This window comes from Panthera tigris, chromosome C1 (assembly GCF_018350195.1).
Source record: "Panthera tigris isolate Pti1 chromosome C1, P.tigris_Pti1_mat1.1, whole genome shotgun sequence".
NCBI classification, from domain to species: Eukaryota; Metazoa; Chordata; class Mammalia; order Carnivora; family Felidae; genus Panthera; species Panthera tigris.
In genome coordinates, this window is record NC_056667.1 from 60,976,613 (window position 1) to 60,999,499 (window position 22,887).

Genomic DNA, 22,887 nt, shown 5'->3' on the forward strand with positions numbered 1-22,887 from the left:
AAGAGTATTTCAAGAGTCATAATCAATCTCAGAAACTGGCCTTAAAAACTAAATCTGCAAAGGAGTTTGAATTTAATTGGATCAGACTGTGGAGCAATTTATACCTCAGGGTATTGTTGAAACGTAATACTGCAATCAGATAACAATTAGTAGAGCCTAAAAGCCAAGTATGATACCAATAGAGGCAGCTGACTTAATAGCGTGATCAGAGCAAGAAACAAAGAGTGCCCTGATAAAGAACCATAACCCCAGAGTGACTGTGCATAGGCAAGATTTCCCCCACTGAGGAGTAATGGCAGAGGCTTCCCACTGTGGGGAAATAGACTTCGTGAAAACCGCCAAAGCCTTAAAACAAGCAAACAATATCAACAATTTCAGGAGTAGAAGAGAGAACACATAAAATTTATTATTCCAGCATTCCATTAAAATTATGAATTATATAAGAAACAAGAACAGGTGACCCATACAGAAGGGAGAAACAGCAGACAACAGAAATTGCCTGTAAAAGGGCGCAGATCTTGGACATAAAGACATCAAATCAGCCATTAAAAATTTATTCAAAAGACTAAAGGAAACCATGCTTAACAAAGTAAGCAAAAGCATCATGTTTAACAAAGTAAGCAAAAGCATCATAATGTCTCACTAAAAAAGAGAGAGTGAGAATATCAATAGATATTTTAAAATTAATAAAAACTAAAAAATAAAATTATAAAAATATAAAATTCTAAAAAGAACCCAATGGAAATTTTGAAGTTGAAAAGTACAATAATCACAATAAAAATTTCACTGGAGGGTTTCAACAGCATATTCAAGCTGACAGAAGGAAAAGAATCAGCAAATTTAAAAACAGATCAACTGAGATTTTGCATTCTGAAGAATAGAAAGAAAATAAATGAAGAAAAATGAACAGACCCATAGAGAAATGTGGGACACTGCTAAGTGCACCAACATATGCATAATGAGAGTTTGAAAAGAGCAGAAAATATTTAAAGAAATAATGAGTGACAGCTTCTCAAATTTGAGGAAAATCTTTAATCTATACATCAGAGAAGCTAAATGAATTCCAAAGAGAGTAAATACAAAGTGATTTACACCAGATACATCATTATTAAAAACATAGAGGGGCGCCTGGGTGGCTCAGTAGATTAAGCATCTGACTCTTGATTTTGGCTCAGGTCAAGATCTCAGGGTCTGGGATGGAGCCCCATGTTGAGCTCGGCACTCAATCTGCTTGGCACTGGAATCTGCTTGAGATTCTCTCCCCCGCCCCCCTCTCTCTCAAAATAAATAAATAAACATTTAAAAGAAAATAGAAAACCAAAAACAAACAGAAAATCTTCAAAGCAGCAAGATAAAAAGGACTTGTCATTACAAGACAACTCCAATAAGGTTAATACCTAATTTTTCAACAGAAACAGTGGAGGCCAGCATGCAGTGGGATGGCATATTCAAAGTGCTTCAGAGAAAACAAAATAAAATATCATATTCAGCAAAGATATGACTCAGATGAAAGCAAAATAGACTTTCCAAAATAAACAAAAACCAAGAGAAATCATTTCTAGAAGATATGTCTTACAGTAAGCACTAAAGGAAGTTTTTAAGACTGAAGGCAAGAGAATCAGATAGTAATTAGAATACACACACATACTCAGCCATGGGTAAAGATAAATGTGGAATTATCAAATACATCATAAGCACATATCTCTTCATCTTTCTTAAGTAAATTAAAAAGTAGTTCTATAAAACAATATGAATATAATTGTAGGGATTACAGTACATAAAAATATATTTGATAATAATAATGCAAAGGTGGAAAAGAGCACAGCTGTATTGAGTATAAAAATGACATTAGATAATAAACTGAATCCAAGAGGACAAATAAAGAGAACAAGAAATGGCAAATTTTTTAATTTGCCATTAATAGAACAAACTCTATAAATACATACTTGCTCTCATTTTTCTCTCAACTTTTTAAAAAATGTAAAAGTATGTAAAACAATTATTACAACAATAGATTGTTATTTTTGCCACATGTATAGATGTAAAACGTACAATGATAATAGCACAAATATGGGGAAAAATAAGTAAAGCTACATAGAAAATTTTCTCGGGGGTGCCTGGGTGGCTCAGTCGGTTGAGCGTCTGACTTCGCCTAAGGTCATCATCTCGCGGTCTGTGAGATCGAGCCCCACATCGGGCTCTGTGCTGGCAGCTCAGAGCCTGGAGCCTGCTTCAGATTCTGTGTCTCGCTCTCTCTCTGTCCCTCCCCCACTCATGCTCTGTCTCTCTGTCTCAGAAATAAACATTAAAAAAAAAAAAAAGAAAATTTTATCTGTCTCACCAGAATTAGAATAAGTCAAAGGTATATGCTGGTAAGGAAACTGCATATGTTAAGTCCTAGAGGAGTCACTAACAAAATAACTTAAAAGTACAAATGAAAACACATCAAAGAAATTAAAATGTTATATAAAAATAATGTAAGTATTCACTTAATACAAATCAAGTATAGAAGAATTAAAAAAGAATGGAGAAATGAAATAGACATGAGATTTATTGAAAGCAAAAATTAAAATTGCAGGGGTACCCAGGTAGCCCAGTTGGTTAAGCATCGGACTCTTGGTTTCAGCTCAGGTCATGATCTGATGGTTTGTAGGTTTGAGACCCACATTGGGCTCTGCACTGACAGCATGGAGCCTACTGGGGAGTCTCTCCCTCTCTCTGCCCCTCTCCCATGAGTGCACATGCACATGCTCTCTCTCAAACTAAACAAATAAACTTAACAAAAAGTAAAATTGCAGCCATAAATCCAACCATATCAATAATAGTATTAAATTTGAGTGGATTCAAAACCCAGTCAAAAGACAGACATTATCAGACTGGATTAAAAACAAGACCCATGTATATGCTGTCCATTGGAGATACACTTTAGATTCAAAGATAAAAATAAGTTGAAAGTTAGGAGATGGAAAAGGATATATTATGCAAACACAACCATAAGAATGCTGGTATGGCTATACTAAGATGAAATCAATTTAAAACATTACTAGGCAATGTAACTGCCTTAACATTAAACTACATGCATTCTTATACTGAAAATAAATAAATAAATAAATAAATAAATAAATAAACAAACAAACAAACAAACAAACAAGTAAATAAAGTTACCAGAGATAAAGAGGAACATATTAAAATGATAATGTGACAATCCATAAAGAAGACATTATAATTATAAACATATATGCCCCTAACATCGAAGCCCCAAAAGATATGAAGAAAAGCTGTTAGAATCAAAAAGAAAATAGATAATTAAAATAATAATTAGAGACTACCATAGTAACTTTCAATAAAGGAGAGAAGAACTAGGTGGGAGATCAACATGAAAATAAAAGACTTGAACATTATAAACCATCTAGACCTGACTAACATCCAAAGACAATAGAATACAAATTATTCTCAAGTGAGGGGCACCTGGGTGGCTCAGTTGGTTAAACGTCTAATTTCAGCTCAGGTCATGATCTCACGGTTCGTGAGTTCAAGCCCCAAGTTAGGCTCTGCGCTGACAGCTCTGAGCCTGGAGCCTGCTCTGGATTCTGTCTCCTTCTCTCTCTCTCTCTCTCTCTCTCTCTGCCTCTCCCCTGCTCGTTCTCTCTCTCTCTCTCTCTCTCTCTCTTTCAAAAATAAACATTAAAAAAGTTTTTTGCTCAAATTATTCTCAACTGCACATAGGATATTCTCCAGTAGAAACTATATGCTGGTCATAAAGGATTCCTCAATACTTTTAAAAGGATTAAAATCATACAAAGTATAATCTCTGACTACAATGGAATAATGACATTAGAAATAAGTAACAGAAGGAAATTTTGGAAATTCACAAAATGTAGAAATTGCAATGCCCTTTTAAATAACTAATGGATTAGAGAATAAATCACAGGATAAATTATAAAATAATTTGAAAAGAATTAAAATGAAGACAAAACATATAAAAAATTATGAGATGCAGCAAAACTCAAGCATAGAAGGGAAAATTACAGCTATAAATGCTTATATTTTTAAAAAAGAAGAAATATATCAAATTAATAACCAGCCTTCCACCTTAAAACAGTAAGGGGAAAAAAAAAGAGCAAACTAAACCTTATAGCAAGCAGAAGATGTAATAAAATTATGGCAGAAATTACTGGAAAGAAATTATTAGTTTTTTAAATAGAGAAAACAAACAAATCCAAATGTTGATCCAAAAATCAACAACATTGGAAAGTTTTAGGCTAAAAAAGAAAAAGAAAGAAAGAAAGGACTCCAATCTATATAGTCAGGAATGAAAGTGAGATATCACCAATGACAATTGTATGACAAATTTGGTAACTTAGATTAAATGGCTAATTTCCTAGAAAGACACAAAGTACAAAAGCAAGAATAAAAAGAAAATCTGAATATTCTAATAACAAGTAAAGGCATTGAATTAGTGACTTCAAAACTTCTCACAAAGAAAATCCCAGGCCCAGATAACCTCATTGGTAAATTCTACCAAACATTTAAAGAAGAATTAATACCAATTCTTCAGAAACTCCTACAAAAAATAAAAGATTAAGACAGACTTCCCAACTCATTCCACGCAGCCAGTATTACCCTGATACCAAAATCAGACATAGACAACACACAAAAAAAGAAAACCAAAGAGCAACATCTGTCATGAATAAAGACAAAGAAATTCTCAACAAAACATTAACAAATAGAATCCAGCCATACGTAAAAATAAATATACACCATGGCCAAGTGTGATCTATCCCAAGGATATAATGTTGATTTAACATCCAAATTCAATTAATATAACACACCACATCAATCTAAAAAGGGGGCAAAAAAACATATAATCATCTCAATCGTCACAAAAAGCTTTTGACAAATTTGATACCCTATCATGAAAATTAAAAAAAAAAAAAAACACGCAACACACTAATAATTAAAAAAAAAAAATTCCCAATCTGAAAAATGGCATGTGTAGAAATTCCACAGCCAGTATCATATTTAGTGGAAAAAGACTAAAGACTGAATGTATCCCTTCTAATATTAGGAACAAGACAGGGATATCCACTCCTACCACATCTACTCAACTCACACTTGGTGATTTTAAAGTTTACTACAAAGCTATAGTAATCAAGACAGTATGGAACTGGAATAAGGGTAAATATAAATATAAACATCAAGGTAATAGAATTAAGAGTTCAGATAAAAACCTTTGCTTCGATCCTCAAAGTAGATCAAAGGCTAAATAGAAGAGTGAACACTGTAAAACTCTAAGAACAAATCATAGATGTGAAATTTGGTGTCCTTGGATTTGGCACAGTTGTAGTTATGACACCAAAAGAACAAGTCAGCAAAGAAAAAAATAGACTTCATCAATTGGATTTCATCAAAATTATTATTATTATTATTATTATTTGATTGAAAGATACTATCCCCAAAGCTAAAAGACAATCCACATAATGGGAAAAAATATTCACAAAGTATATATATGATAAAGAACTATATATACAATATATAAAGATTATGTCAATCATAAAAAATTAAAAATTGTCAAATCTGAATCTGAATAGCTTCTTCTTCAGAGAACATAAATAAATGCCCAATAAATACACACTAAAATCACAACATAATTAGACACTGGAGAAATGCAAATCAAACCACAATGAAATGCCACTTTACACCTACTAGGATGAGTATAATAAAAAAGACAATAAGAAATGTTAGTGAGGATGTGGAGAAATTAGAACCCTCATTCTTTGCCTGTGAGGATGTAAAATGGTGCCGCTTTCCTGGAAAACAGTCTGGCAGCTCCTGAAGATTTAATCACAGAGTAAATATATGGTCCAATTCCACTCCAAAGTATCTACCCAAAAGAAATGAAACTTTTATCTACACAAAAACTGTTACACTAATATTCATAGCAGCATTATTCATAATATATGAAACGTGGAAACAATCCAAATTTCCATCAACTGATGAACAAATTAAATGTGTTATATCCGTACAATGAAATATTATTCAGCAATAAAAAATAATGAAGTACTAATACATACTACAGAATGGATGGTCCTTGAAAACATTAAGCAAAGTAAAAGAACCCAGTCATGAAGGTCCACATATTTTTGATTCATAAACTGGCCCCATATAAAAAGTGAAAGGAGAGACCAAAGAAACAGGCAAACTACTCCAAATTGGTAGGTGGCAAGTTTAATGAACAAACTTATGAGGCTTATCTTGGACAGATGCAAGATGAGTAGATCTCCACACAAGCCCACAAGAATCTTTAAAGTTTGTTTAGAGGCCTTACCTGGATTCAGTCACACAAACCAGACATCTCAACAACAATTTACTTTCAAGGTTGTATCCTTAGAACAGCTCTCACTGCAGAAATGGTAGGCAAAACATACATTCCAAGTAGAGGGGAGGGGGTGAGGAGTCTGATTGCTTGGGTCTAGCTCATGGGTTGACTGGTGGTAATGTCCTCTGATTACCTCCTCCAACAATATGGTATAATTATATTTGCATGAAATCTCAAGAACAGGCAAATCTTTGTAGACTAAAGGTAGATTAGTGTTTACTTAGGGATGGAAGTAGGGAATTGGGGGAAATGGTGAGTGAGTGTTAAAGGGTACTGGGTTTCTTTTGGGGATGATGGAAATATCCAAAATGTTGGGTTTTTAAAAAAAAATTTTTTAATGTTTATTTTTGAGAGAGACAGAGTGCAAGTGAGGAAGGGGCAGAGAGAGAGGGAAACATAGAATCTGAAGCAGGCTTGAGGCTTCGAGCTGTCAGCGCAGAGCCTGATGCGAACCCATGAACCATGAGATCATGACCTGAGCCAAAGTCAAACGTTTAACTGACTGAGCCACCCAGGCACCCCAGATGATGGAAATATTCTAAATTAGACTGTGGTGATGGTTACACAATATGTATTTGCTAAAACCACTGAATTGTACACTTTAAATGGAAGAGTTGTGGATATGTGAATTACATCTCAATAAAGCTGTTATATTTTTTTAATCATTATTATTTCCTCATGGACATATATACAATGGTAAGATTACCTTCCAGCACCTTAACAGTCAAAACTACAAAAATAACTGATATCACTAAGGAAGAGTCTTACAATCTGGGATTTGACATTGTTTTCAGTGTGTGCAGAACAGTATCACAGCAGGAAACTTTTCCAACAAGCAGTTTGGTCTGTTTGAAATTTACACTGGAAATTTGACAAAATATCTAAGAATCAGTCATTGAATTACAGAACACCTTATGGAGAGAGTGCTTTCGCTTTTGAGCATATCTTCATTACTAGTTATAAGCTAGAAGTCTGGGAGATTACCTCCAAGAGCTTCCACAGATGTTCTTCCATAATACAATGTTCTGTAGTTGCTGAATTGCATTTGTTTACTTACGGATTGTCCTAGCAGAAAACGTATTCATGAAATTAGTTGTAGAGTGTTTGGAGAGAAAAAGAGAGGCATAAAAAGTTTTAGAAAAACATAACCTCAACGGAAATTACTTAGTCAGAAGTATAGTTTCTGAATGTAAACTCAATGCCTTTAATTAGCCATTGGAAAGAGTTTATTTTTTGTGAATATAACAAAATCACGTTCAGAAATTTAAAAAAATAATGAAAATAACCTATGTGAAGATTGACAGTATTTTTAAAGGTATGTAAGAAAAAGTCTTTTTACATAAAGAGTTTAATTACATAAATATTCAAATTAAATAATATCCCTTTCAAACAACAAAAACCAATGGAAAGAACTGTTCTTTTGCTAGATACCTTCTTGTAATTTAACTGACCCTTAAAGGAAAAAAAAGTATCAAAATGAGGGGTTTTGGTGTCTTTGAGTGTAACTTTTGTATAAGGAAAATATTATTCCATATTTATATAATTAATATTTAATAAATTCTAAAATTTTACAATTCTAATCCTTCCCTACACTTTTAATTTAAATATGTGAATCTTATTCTATTCACAACTCTAGAAAATTTTAACAATTACTTTTTTTAAAATTTTTTTAACGTTTATTTATTATTGAGAGACAGAGCGAGACAGAGCATGATCATGAGAGGGGCAGAGAGAGGGGGGAGACACAGAATCCAAAGCAGGCTCCAGGCTCTGAGCTGTCAGCACAGAGCCCAGCAAGGGGCTCTAACTCACAAACCGAGAGGTCAGGACCTGAGCTGAAGTCGGGCGCTTAACTGACTGAGCCACCCAGGTGCCCCAACAATTACTTTTAAGAGGCAACTTACTTATTTAAATGTCCTTAAATGTTTTATCCTGAATTTATAAATTTAGCATATTGCATTTTACCTTTAAGTACATTAATTGTCTAAATAAACCTTCCCAAATTACTTACAGATTTCTTATAAATATAAAAAATTAAACTTATATTCAATATTAATTTATCATTAAAATAGCAATACTTTTTACAAATTTAGGAAAATCCTGTTATCCTGCTATAAAAAATTCAAAATTACTAGGTGACAAATTTTTAATTGGAATCACAAGTCTTATCTGTTAGGAACTTTAAATTGCCAAATTATACTCTCAAAATGCCAAATTATTTTAAATGTTACAAGTACTCAAAGTACCAAACATGCACAGATTATTTCCAAATATAACATAAAACTATGAATACTATGGATTTATTTCCTCATCTTCTCAAAATTTAATGTTCAATCTTCCCAAGATCAAGTATGATCATTTGCAAAAGACAATTCTGTGTTTTCAACAATGTGGGTTTATCGTGCAATGTAGTTTGGGATTTTCTTCCCTAAAAAGTAGGAGGTTCACTTCTCAGCTAGCTGAGGCTGCCTGTCAGCCATAGATTTGGATCGGATATAACCGTACAGCCATGCAGAGCTTTTTTTTTTTTTTTTTTTTTACCTCCGTAAGAGACAAGTAGGTCTGTCTTTTTGTCCCACTAAATCATTATGCCCTTTAAATGGAGTAGTCCTGACACGTCTGGGTGGCTCAGTCAGTTAAGCGTGGACTTGGGCTCAAGTCATGATCATAAGGCGTGGGAATTCAAGCCCGCGTTGGGCTCTGTGCTGACAGCTCAGAGCCTGGAGCCTGCTTCAGATTCTGTGACTCCCTCTCTCTGCCCCTCCCCTCCTCATCTCATGTGCTCTCTCTCTCTCTCTCTCTCTCTCTCTCTCTCTCTTAAAAATAAATAAACATTAAACAAATTTAAATGGAGTCATCATACAATCCACATTCCTGGAACAAAATATACATATTATCTAATTCTTAAGCATAATTATATTCTTGACATACTACAGTTTCCATTCTTTGATTGGATCCAACTAATCTAGTTACTGCTAGATCCATGTCTAAATTATTTTTATAAACTTCTTTCCTAGGAAAGCCAAAATCTTTGTAGATATTTATAGATATTTAAATAACATACACTATGATTCTGAATGTCTCTCATGGCTTTGTCTATCTCTAACAGTTATAGCACTAAAATCATAATAATAAAATTAATTATTAATAACATTAATTATTAATCATGATTAATAACAATGAGGGCTTTCCCCCTCTTCTTTCCCCACAGCATTATAAACTCATTCATTCATTTAATAAATCCTTAAAAAGCATCTACTAAGCAGTAGGCAATTATCATATCATGCTATAAGTATGTATTTACATGCTACTTTCTAGCATAGCTACCAATTTTAGTCAATGTACAAGCAACACAATGTCTGGTAGGCAGTAGGCACTAAACACATGGAGGAATTAAGAATTGCATGGTATATATGGCAGGCACTTGACTTCTCTTACTCCTTCACTCTCTTCTATCAACATCAAACAAACAACAACCTCAATAACAGAAGACTTTAATCATTTTAATATATCCAGGTCATTTTGATGCACCAAATTTTGAGCATTAAAAGTCTAAGGTATTTGAGTGGCCCAGTCCAGTAAGTGCCTGACTCTTGATTTCAGCTCTGGTCATGATCTCATGGTTGGTAAGATCAAGCCTCCTATCAGGCTGTTTGCTGATAGTGCAAAGTCAGGTTGGGATTCTCTCTCTCTTCTCTCTGCCCCCTCCCTTTTTGCACAGGCATACGCACATGCACTCTCTCAAAATAAATAAATAAACTTAAAAATAAAAAAAGTAACAGTTCTTATAGGGTCCTACCTATAAAGTGCTTATTACAGTGCTTGGCACATAGGATGTAGTTAAAAAGTGTTAGCTATTTTGACAATACAAAGAACAATCAGATCAAAGACAAATCAGATCATTCAGGAATCATTCCAAAAGATAAAAAATAGTAAACATTGTGGATGATTTTCCAGTTCAGATCTCAGTTTTAATTAAAGTGGAACCATCTTTTTCAAGTCTACTGCATTTGACACAATACACTAATAAATGACAACTATATGGTTGTGGAAAGCAAATATTTTTGCTGGAGTCATTGTTGGTTTGCCCAACGCTGGCTCATGAATATCTCTTCCTTTGTTATCCCAATCAAAATAAATTTCACCAAAGTAATGAACAAAGAGGAATAAGGCACTGAACATAGTCTAATTTACCAGCACACACACACACACACACACACAGCCAGTAGAAAATACAGTTAGAGGCTGCATTATACTCTAAAATATAAAATGCTCATGTCTTGTTCCACAAAACACATAAATGGTGCAGCACGTGTACTGCGACAATAGCAGAAAAAGGAAAGCACTTAGTCTACTTTCTTTTCTTCAGTGGCATGGTTTCTCTAACTCCTCTCTGCAGTTCCTTCAGAAATATTTGCTGCCTGGAAGAACACTGTGTGCTCATTTGGTGATTATAGAATATTGATAAATGACAACTTTGAGATGAAGGAAGTGCTAAGACTATGTACAGAGAAGAGGACGCAAAAAAATGTTAACACCTAGGTAGAATGCATTGTTGTAGAGCAAATAATGCACAGTTAGGGCTCAAAAAACCTCTGAAATCAACCCTTTTCCTTAGTACTCCAAGCACCAGGATCCAGGAATGTAGTAGTAAGCATCCCTCAGACACTGCTTGGCACTCCAAGGACAAAATGGTTTTCTGAGTTTTCACCTGGGGGCTACTGGACACCTCTTGATGCAAAAAAGCAGAATGCTAACTAAAACGTGAAGTGAGAAGTATTTGAATTTTGATGGGTGCAATGTCTCTCTTTCTTCAAACTTCAGACTTACTCCAGAAATCCCTTAGTACTCAGTGTGTTTTAAATGCAATAGAGTCTAAACAAGCAGCTGTTAGATATTGCTCAATCTATGACTCAAACTTTCTGTGTTTTTCAGTAAGACAGCTGCTATTCTCTAATTCCTTCAAAAGTTCTAAAATATATTAAAGAAAAAGAAAGGCCCAGATGATCAGCATGTGGAATGAACATGTGAAGCAATAAAGCTATTAAAGGAAGTATGTAGAATGGAGAAAGCATACTCAAAATGTCAGGGGAAGAAGAAGAAAAGAACATCTAACACAGCAACAATATGCAATAAACGTGGTTTTGTTATGTGTATGTCTATTAGGGCATGTCTACTTTGTTCATTGTCTTTATCCAGCTCTTAGCTAGATGCCTGGGATATACTGCGTATTCAGTAAAGATTTTTTTTTTTACGAAATTTATTGAATTTAGTGAGTGTTCCACAATTGAGAATTCTGAGCATTAATTTTGGGCTGTTACTCAATTTTGATACCTCAAGTTATAGAAATACAATGCAAGCCTATATATTTTTATGCCTTTCAGGTGAAATTTTTTGAGCATAACCTATTTGAAATCTTTGTGATAAGAGAATTACAGTTGAAAAGATTTTCTTACTTTATGGACTGATCCAAAAGCAATATTTCTTTCAAATGTCTGTTTCTAAATGGAGGGAAACGTAAAGATAACTTATCCTGTACCATGCATTATTTCATTAAAACATACAATCTTTCTCAGTGAGATATTATTATTATCCTTTCATAGAGGAGGAAACTGAGGCTTAGAGAAGTTAAATAACTTGCCCAAGGGGGAAAAAAAACTAGTAAACCTGATTATCTGAGTTTTAAAACTCAGCATGTATGGCTCCAAACTTCATGCTCTTTAACCATTAATTACACCAGAGACCATAGAGATGGCATCTGATAAGACAAAACAAAGCTTTTTTTTTTTGTAACATTTATTCACTTTTGAGAGTGAAACAGAGCATGAGCAGGGGAGGGGCAGAGAGAGAGGGAGACACAGAATATGAAGTAGGCTCCAGGCTCTGAGCACAGAGCCTGATGCCGGAGCTCGAACTCACTCACGGCAATATCATGACCTGAGTGAGCTGAAGTTGGATGCTTAACTGACTGAGTCACCAGGTGCCCCAAAACAAAGCTATTTTAAATCAAGAGGAGATGCCATACAGTAGACAAGTCTTAACAAAAGCTTAATTTTCCTTGATATCTTCACTATTTTAAGACATCGACATTTTTTTTTTTAATTTTTTTTTCAACGTTTTTATTTTTGGGACAGAGAGAGACAGAGCATGAACGGGGAGGGGCAGAGAGAGAGGGAGACACAGAATCGGAAACAGGCTCCAGGCTCCGAGCCATCAGCCCAGAGCCTGACGCGGGGCTCGAACTCACGGACCGTGAGATCGTGACCTGGCTGAAGTCGGACGCTTAACCGACTGCGCCACCCAGGCGCCCCAAGACATCGACATTTTTAGAGTATTTATAAAGTGTTACTAAAATTGGTGAGTATTAAGAAATTTACATTGCATTCTCCAGAAAGTATAATGTTATCCAGTTTTCCAGTTGTTTTTCATTTGAGGATATAAAGCAGAATGTATTTTCCAAAGGCAGACATACAAAGATAGATAATTAGATGATAGACGTCTAGATAGATAGATGATAGAGAGAGAGGGAACGAGATACTATCCAACTTGCTCTTCCTACCATGTAATGTAGATACATTTTTTTCCCCTCTTAAGACTTAAACGGGGTTTGAGTTTTGTAACTTCATTGACCAATAAAATGAGGCAGAAATAATGTTATGCAACTTTGGAAAGTAGATAAAAAATGGCAATATGGCTTCCATCTCACTGTCTCAGGAGGCTTGCCCTGGAAACTAGCCACCTATTTCTGGTAAGGAAACCCAGACCACATGGAGAAGCCCCATGTTGGTGTACTGGGAACACTTTCACCCAACCCAACAGACAACATCGGCGTTTAGACCTGCGAGAGCTATGTCCCTTCACATCATCCCAGTCCTCAGTCCTTGATTCTTCTAGTTGATACTCTAGGTATCATAGATGACAGACAGTCTCCATACTGTGTGCTGCCTGAATCTCTGACCCACTGAATCCATAAGATATAATGAGTAATATTAGTTGTTTCCAGTCACTATGATTTGGGGGTAATTTGTTCCATATAGAAGAGAAGCCAGGCTTCTCATCAAGTATAATTTTCTACAGATAAAATCTAATCACAGAAATACTAGGTATTCAGATGCTCCTAATAAACATCTCTAAACATTAACCAAACCTACCTTTGAACCAGGAAGCACTAAGCTTATTATATAACAAAACTACACTATGGGGATAGGATAACATATTATAGTGGAAAATATATAGGCTGTTTGGTCAGACTATCTAGATTCAGATCCTAACTTTACCACTAACTGTCTGTGTGACCTTGAGAAATTTATCTCACTTCTATGCACCTCATTTCCTCATCAATATAGTGGCAACAACAGTAGTAACTATAATCAATACTCTATCACAGCCATAAATTACTTCCATATGATAAATACGAATTTTTAAAGTGCCACACAGCTTTGGAAGGTGAAATAAATAATATGAGAAAACTTCATAATTTGGGAATTCTTCTGTATTTAAAAAAGTATATATCATATATGATTTACATATATATATTCTTGTGTATTAGAATTCATGTCTATATACATATATACATATATCCTGGTATATATGTATGCATATATATACATATATACACTATCTTGTGATAATATTTACATAAATATTTACATAATATTTACATATTTATATAAACCACAAGAATAGAGAGGGTGGGAGAGTAGCAGTGTAGTGGAAATGAAAATATACCTCTCAGATCTCCTACTGTGCAAAGCATAAATGACCAAGAGCTCAGCTGCTGCACTCCAAAATGCATTCCTGCATTCACCCTGAGGCTGCATTTCCCATAAGGTGCTCTCAGCCAAGGGGAGAGCTTTAGAGAAATACTAATGCAGGTCAAGTCCTAGGAGACATGGGACTTCTCTGATGGGTGACTTTGGCTTGATCAATTCCATCAACTTTACTGAACTTTCTAAGGACAGAATTGCTGTTTAAGACCCTTCCACTCAACGTTCCTTCCTTCCTCTCTTTTTCACAAGTACGCAACCTGCACAATGGTCTCACAGCTTCTCCAGCCTTCCTCAGGCCTCCTCACCATTCTTCCTCACAGGTATTTCCTATCAGGAACAATATATCTCTGATACATCTAAATCAACCTAGCATCTGCTGCTTACAGCAAACCTCAAACTAACGCAAGCAATAGGAAAATTCAGAAAACTTTCGAAAAAGGAAAGAATACAGAGTCTTAACTCAGCAAAGTTAAGAAGCCTGCACAAGAATGACAAAAAGATACAAGCCAGTTCAAGTCCCACAATCATTGAAATGTACACAAATTAGAACCATAAAGCATCAGGGAAGATGGTATTTGGGATGTGACTGAAGCAAGACCAGTGGTTGAAAATGAAAACCTAAATAAGAGACTTTGTAAAACCAGGTCCCATCCTCACTACTTATAACCAGAAGAGAGGAGAGCATATGTGTGAGGCACTGAACTAAGAATGAAAGGGAGAAGATGATTTAGAAATGATCTTTTTTTCATCTACCTAAAATGAATAACAGGATATTCTACATAGCTGAGAGAGAGAGATTAAAGAGGGGCAGAGTGGAGGAGGGAAGGAAGGAAGGAAAGAAAAAAGGAAGGATGGAAGGGAGGGAGGGAGGCAAGAAAGAAGTAAGATAAATTATTATTTTGAGGTACTAGGTTTGGCAGATTCAGCAAATAAAAATACATGGTGTTTATTAAAATTTAAATTTCAAATAAACTAATCTTTTAACATAATATGTTACATGCAATATTTAAGAATACTTCTATAATAAAGTATTTATTATTTATCTGAAATTCAAATTTAATTGGGTGTTCTGTATGTTATCTGCAGCCTTACGAGGTACACCACTAAAAATTTTCAAAATACCAAAAATAAAAGGAAAACCTTAAAATCTTCCAGAAAGTAATGTATCATAATTAGGAATAAGAAAGACACGTAAAAGCAACCACAAAAGATAATCAAAAATTGAGTCATATCTTTAAAATTCCGTGGGAAAAATTATTTTCATCCTAGAATTCTATGCCCAGACAAATTGAGTTAGGATAGATATTCACAGACATGTGAAATCTCAAAATTTTACTTCCCATAGCCATAAAGATCTAAATTTAGCATTGATGCAAATAAGATTGTAATATAACCATATTGGATGGACTGAGGTAAGAGAAATTGGGAGTGGCTAGAGATACAGAGAGACAGTGTTGCAAACTGTGAGGGCGTAGGCAGCCTCTTAGCAGGGCTCCCGTGGCCCTGCCTCCTGATGTTCATTTCCTTGTGTGACTCCCTCCTGCATTACGCTGAAGTTCATCTGTGCAGAAATGATATTATGCCATGCCCAAGATTAGGTTATAAAAATGTACCCTATCTTTTGTAACCCAAGAACACCTGTGCCTGTGCTGGGAGTAGTCAGCTGTTGTGCCTTAAGAACACTCAGTGTCCTGTGGAGTAGCCCGTGTGGCAAAGAACTAAAGCTTCTTTCCAGCAACCCCAGGAGTGAGCCTTTTTGGAGTCAGACCCTTCAAACCTCCCCCACCATCAAAGCTTCAAATGATGCAGCCCCAGTGAATAGCTCAACGGCAACTTCTTGTGAGACCCTGAGCCAAAACCCCCCAGCTAAGTAGCTCCAAGATGCCTGGCCCTCAAAATCTGTGAGATAATAAATATTTCTGGTACTAAGCTATTAGATTTTGGGGTAGTTTGTTATGAAGTAATAAACAACTAATATAAAGGTAACTGCAAATCTTAGTCTTCCACAATAGAAAGTAAAATAGAATAGTATTGTTTATTTTTTAATTTCATTGTTGGTATAAATGCCTAAAGAAATACCTAAAAGATTACAAAATCATTTTATCTGTGGAGCGGGACTCTAGATTTGTGGAAGGACATGAATTACTATGATTTTTTTTCTTATAATTATTTTATAACCCATTATAAGATTTTAACATTATTTGATTTTTTAAAAATAAGTACTGTGTATGTAGTAAATGGATAAGTTCATTTATTACTGAAAATGTAGTTGTCCAACGGAATGATTGTGTTTAACCTGTCAATGTAAGCAAATTTTGTTAGCTTTTACTCTAGAAAGAAATCCACATATACACATATTGAAGAAATGAAGTAGAAATAATCAAATCTTCTTTTTTACCCACATATCTGACACAAAACAGGTTATTTAACAGATGCTAAATATTATATGCGTTTTTGCCATTAGCATTACTATTTTACATTATACAAAGTGATGCTTAACTCCCCCATCCAATTGGCTTTGGCGGAAAACAGTTGAATTCAGAAAGAACTGAGTAATTTTTAAATTTTCCTTTAAAAAGATTGTCTCTGTATTTTCACAGCAATCCACTGTTGTTTTTCTTTTTTTCCCCCTAGTTTTCGATCACTTAGGTCACTTTTCCCCTCCATCGGCATAGATAATTGAGCTGACTTCATGTTTGGTTGAACCAGCAGTAGGGATCTAACAGAATGAATTATTATCTTTCTCTCTGGATCCTTGCCAGAACAATGTGCTGAGTCCCTGCCTTCCTGTTGAACAGTGCAGCTCTGAGGCTGGTTTGGATAATAAAATAAAAATTCCACACTTCATTTTAGAAGTAACACCCCTAACACTATTTTAGTACAAATAGCACCAATATGACTTTTAAGTACCACAGCTGGAACATCATATTTGAAGCCCATTTATAGGCTGACCTCAGATATAAACAGAGTACATATACATCCACATGTAGTATAATTTAATGATACTGGGTAGGTAATTCTATTCAAACTAGCTCCTCTTTTGCCACCAATATCTGGCATTTCATTATCAAAAGGTGTATTGAACAGGGTCATTGTTCAAAGTTTCTTAGTAAAATGCACATATCCCTGGGAAGCATAATAATTTGCAGAGAAGTCCCCATGCCTCAAAATTATATAAACCCTGCTGAAGAAAGAAGCTAATGGGAAAATCATTGACTGGTACAGTGGAAGAAGGACTGCACTAGCTGTAATAGGAAATATGTCGAGAGCAGAGAGCTTTCCCCAAATTGCAAGTAACCTAGCACTACCCCACCTTGGGTTCTAATCAGGTAGATTTTTAACATGGCTAGATTTTTTTTTTCCCCACAAATTTCCCCAATTGATATAGTGAAAAACAATCACTCAATATCAGCTGGAATATCAGGATCAACTGTTTGAAGACCTGGGATATAATGCAAATACACACAAGTTAAATCATGTTGTTGTTAAAAGGCCTCTCCCAACACGATACAATTGTAGTTCACTCCTTCTATCACAGCCATACATCAGTTTCACTCAACAAATCCTAAGTTTTCAAGTACCACACAGCTTTGAAAGGTAAGGAAACAATCTGAGAAAATTTCATAATGTGGAATGCCTATGCTTCCCTTTTTGCCACAGTGGCTTTTCTCAACTGGAAGTTAACAGGTAGTCTGAGACCCTCTAAGCTCCTTCCAGAATGCTGCGTGCTGTCCTTATGCTGCAATATGGTAAATAGACCATGCTTGTTTCTCTTCTCTCTGCAAAGGCACAATTAAAATGACCAGTCAGACTCAGGGGTCTCACTCTGTTAACTCTCATGGATCTTTTTTCTTTGCCTTTGCTGAGTGGAGTTTCAAAGTCATGCTGCAAAGGGCATAAATATATAGAGAAAGAATTGAGGACATTTTTACAATTAATCTATTATAGTTGATTATTTTCTAAAAAGATGAAATAAATACCTGGGACTCCACCACCCAAAAGCATAATCACTACTCTGGCAACAACCTATGTCTAACAATATGGTTTCCTAATCACCCCACTGCCCTTCTCCTCAACCCAAAGTAACCATCATCCTGAATCCCATGTTCGTCCCTCTCTGGCATCTATTTTTGTATTATTTTTTTATTGCATATACAAAGTTAGTTTCAATTGTTTTACATTTTTTTCAAGATTTTATTTTTAAGTAATCTCTACACCCAATGTGGTACTCGAACTCACAACCCCCAAATCAAGAGTCACATGCTCTACCAACTAAGCCAGCTGGGCACCCTCATTGTTTTTAATGTTTAAGCTTTTTCAGGCAGTATTTAATCTTTCAGAACTTTTTTATTTACTATTATGTTGCTAATATTCAGCCATATAGTTGCCTTCACTGGAACTTATTCCTTTCAACTGCTGTATCATATTCCAGTGTGTGACTTCATTTCACTTTCCTATTTGTTTTTTGACATATTACCCCTAAAGTTATTAAATCCTGTAAACCACCTTTAGTAATTTCACTATTCCAGTGTGCAACACATTCTGGGATAAGGTCTTTCAACTAAATATTACCTGACTCTCAATAGTTACATGGGCAAGACTAATTTATGCACTTTCCACAAAAACACTCCCACAAAAGCTCAGGTGAAAAGAATATTGTTCATCGTATCTCCCTTTCATTAACAACAACAATAACAAGCAGAGGCAAAATAAATCAATTTTTAAAAAATTTTTTTTAACGTTTATTTATTTTTGAGACAGAGAGAGACAGAGCATGAACAGGGGAGGGGCAGAGAGAGAGGGAGACACAGAATCTGAAACAGGCTCCAGGCTCTGAGCGGTCAGCACAGAGCCCCATGCGGGGCTCGAACTCACGGACGGTAAGATCATGACCTGAGCCGAAGTCGGACACTTAACCGACCGAGCCACCCAGGTGCCCTTAAAATAAATCAATTTTTAAGCAATCTAGTGATTTTAATATTATGTTGTCTTTTGTTAGGAAAAAAAAAAAAAGAGGTTACTTTTCCAATTTTCACTTCCTGAAACGTGGCTTCAGGCTTAAATAGCTGGATTTTATTTTTTTAACGGATCCCACTTTATAGAGGCTTTATAGTCTGTAGACACTGTATTTATGAGCATACAACTATGAGCTGCTGTTTCTGAAATGAAAGGCATTAAAAAGCTGCACGAACCTCTTGCCAGTACAGGACCAGTTCCAGAACATTTTATGTGCCAGTGGGCAATGTGATTTAGTGGCTTGAATACACAGGATCCCAGCTCTCTACTATTGGAGAGCTAATCTTTCTAATCTTGGATACAAAACAAGGTCCCACCAGGCTCTTTGATAAAATTGATTAGCATCTCTCTCTGTCTCATCTTGTTAATTGAGATTTTACAAGCTATCATATTGGCCATCATTATAAAAAGCAGGATAGAGACTTAGCTTTTAGTCCCTTTATCCTCCCCCACAATTACTGTATTTACAGAAAGCTAACATGCTGCAGTAAGAAAGACACTTCCCTCTTCACATGCTTCTTACAGAGACAAGTGTGTTTCACATTCCTTGGGGCAGTTACTATTTCTCTAATTATAATTTTACACTGATGATATTCTGTGCATGGTGAGAGGAGAGGGAAGAAAAGAAAGTGGGGAAATTCAAGGAGCAGTTCTGGGTAGATTGTATAGAAAAGGGCAGGTACCTAGGCTGGGAGTTGATAATCCTGGTCTGTGGCCTTATCAGGTCAGGTCTAACTGCTTCCCGGGGAAGCAGATATCACTAGATCCCACTTTTCTTTAACAGAAAGTCTGCAATGAATAGCATTGGGTTCAGTGGGATACTTTTTTTTTTTCTTTTTTTCTTTCTTTGAGAGAAAGAGAGAGAGAGCTCACACACATGCAGGAGGCTGGGAGACGGAGAGAGGAGAGGGAGATAGGCGGAGAAGAGGAAAGGGGGAGAGCGGGAGAGAAAATCCCAAGCAGCTTCCATGCTCAGCATAGAGCCTGATGTTGGGCTTGATCCCATGATCCTGGGATCATGACCTGAGCCAAATCAAGAGTCAGATGCTCAACAGACTGAGCCACCCAGGCACCCCTCTTTTCTTTTTTCCTAAGAGACACTGTACCTACACCTAACTGGCCTTCCTTCAGACCCTTGAACATGAAATATTCCTTCTCAGACCTTTCAGAGATGCTGTTGCATCTAATTTACTATCGCCTACCTCAAACCCTATCAACTCTTCCCTTCCCCTATTCCCTCACACAGCCCTTCCTGTCGTTAACCCTCAAGCATTCATCAGAACTCAGATCCAATGGCACTTCCTAAGGAAGGATTTCCCCACTTGCCTTTAGCTGCATGTTCCCACAGCACTCAGCCCTCACCTTCATTACGCTTTTTATGCTTAAATCACTCCTTGTAGTTAGGTAATCATGTGTTTCATATTGACTTCCTCAGCTAGAAATTAATCTGAGGGCAATGGCTACATCTGTCTACATTTACTCTTGTGCTTTGCCTGTAATATTCATGGCTGTTTACCGAATTAGCACATGTACATACACTAAATATTTTGTTTAAAATTTCAGGAGAGTTACAGAATTTCTAGTATCTAAATCTTTTCAGTAAGAATCTCTGTTGATCATTAAACTCCTTTCTGGCTAACAAAAAAATACCATGTTTTGTACTGGAAATAAACAAACACACACAGAGATTTAAGAAAAGATCAGAGAGCAGGAAAACATAAAAAAGAAAGGGAAATATTTTTTAAAATAATTGAAAGCAGGCCCTTGGAGAGTTGTTGAAAGTTGCATGCTTATGCCAACATAGATTTCAATTGCTTTCAGCAAAGAGAAGATACTAATTAGTAGAATAATCTTTGTTTCCCAGTTTGAAAGATTACTGTGATTGCTTTCCTCCAGTGCCATGCCAGGCCTTAATGGTTTTAAGGATTAATTGACAGCATGTGAAAGCCAACTAGCCAATTAATGGCTGCATGGCACCTAAGCGCACTGAAGAATGATCATTCACATTGCTTAGGTAGTTAGGTCTGATGCATTAGTTTATGCTTGTTGCCATTGCCATGTGGGTGTCCTGCATACCTTTTCCTTTCAGGTAAACTGCTTACCATGGATCATTTGCTCCTCATAGCAAATTTGTAAATTAAATTTATTTTTTTTTTTTTAGTAGTGAAAGGTCTACCTATCCCAAACAAAATTCCTAGTACTTCATAAACTATTCTATCATTCTCCTAGATACAGCATTCATTCTATATGTGAATTTTGTGTCTTAATTTTATTTTATGGTGAATGTAAAAATAGTAATAGATTAATTACATTAAACTTGTTTATTCAGAGAGTTGTACAACCAAGGATAAGACACTTGATCTCAAAGTGCCTCTCATAGAAAAAACATCAGAATATTCTAGCCACAAAATCACGAAAAGCTGTTTTGATTTTAGAGCATCTTTTTTTGCTAAGACACCATAAATCCTCTTATTGATTATATAGTAATTTTTTCTTGGTTACAAGGAGCTGGAAGACACATTTATATGTCAGTTTTATTAAATATACAATACGTTATAATTAACATTTTGAGGATTGCCCCATCCCTGCTTTATTTTGCCACCTTCATTTTTCTTTATGACCCCAATTCCTTAATTATTTTATTATCTTCTATTAAATGTATTCCTGGAAATTGCCTAAAATCCTATGGAGAAAAACTATGAAATAAAAATAAATGAGTTAATGAATGAATAAATGAATGAATAAGGACTAAAGGCAAAACCATTTTCTGTAAATAAATTCTCTTGTTCTATAGTAATAAAAACATGAAAGTACAGAAGTAAATGCATCCATGTCCCAAATTCCATTTCCTCAGGTTTCTAATTTTCCTCAGGAAATATTTTGAGCTTTTAAAAAGGTCCCAGGACACGAAACAGTCATATGCAAATAATCAGTGAATAACCATTGTAGCTATTAATTTCAACATGTCAAAATATTAGATTTACATCTCTCTATGGATATCAGCATTTAAAAAAGGGGGATGACATCCCTGATTTCATTCTATTAAGGCATTTGAAGCAAGCAATCCCACACTGCCTGCTAATCATTCTGGAAGAAGGGGTTTTAGCTATGCAGGTTCAGACTGGAATCCCTTGTTCTCTCACAGAAATAACCAATCACCAATGCAGACCTCTTTGAGAGATTTGCTATTTCTTCACCCAGTGAAGGGAGCTCTGTATTGAATTCCATATCCAAGGTGGTTTTACCTGGCTACAACCCTTGCTTGCCTTAAATCTCTCTGTTGCAGACTCTTTGCACTTCCTATTCATTCCCTCTGGAGCAAATCATCTCAGCTGATTGGAGCACCAAAATCCTTTCTCCTGTTTCAAAGAATTAAGTTGTCTCTTTAGTGTCATCCCAGTCCTACCCTGTACAGTGACTTCCAACACAGGCCCACGGAACACAACAGAGGTGAAGTTCAGAGCCATTAGAATGTTCATGGCTGTAAAAGAAAAAAGACAACTGGATCCTAGATGAGTTGACTGGTCCTTCGGGCTGTGGTTTAACTTCTCTAGGTCTCAATCTCCTTACCTGTAAAGTAAGAGGGTTTGGTCTACAGTAGGAGTTGTCAAAATTTAGTGTGTATATAAGTCCTGTAGGGATCTTATTAGGATGCTCTTCTGTTTCAACTGATCTGGGATACGGCCCAAAATTCTGCATTTCTAACAGTCTTCTGGCCAGAGT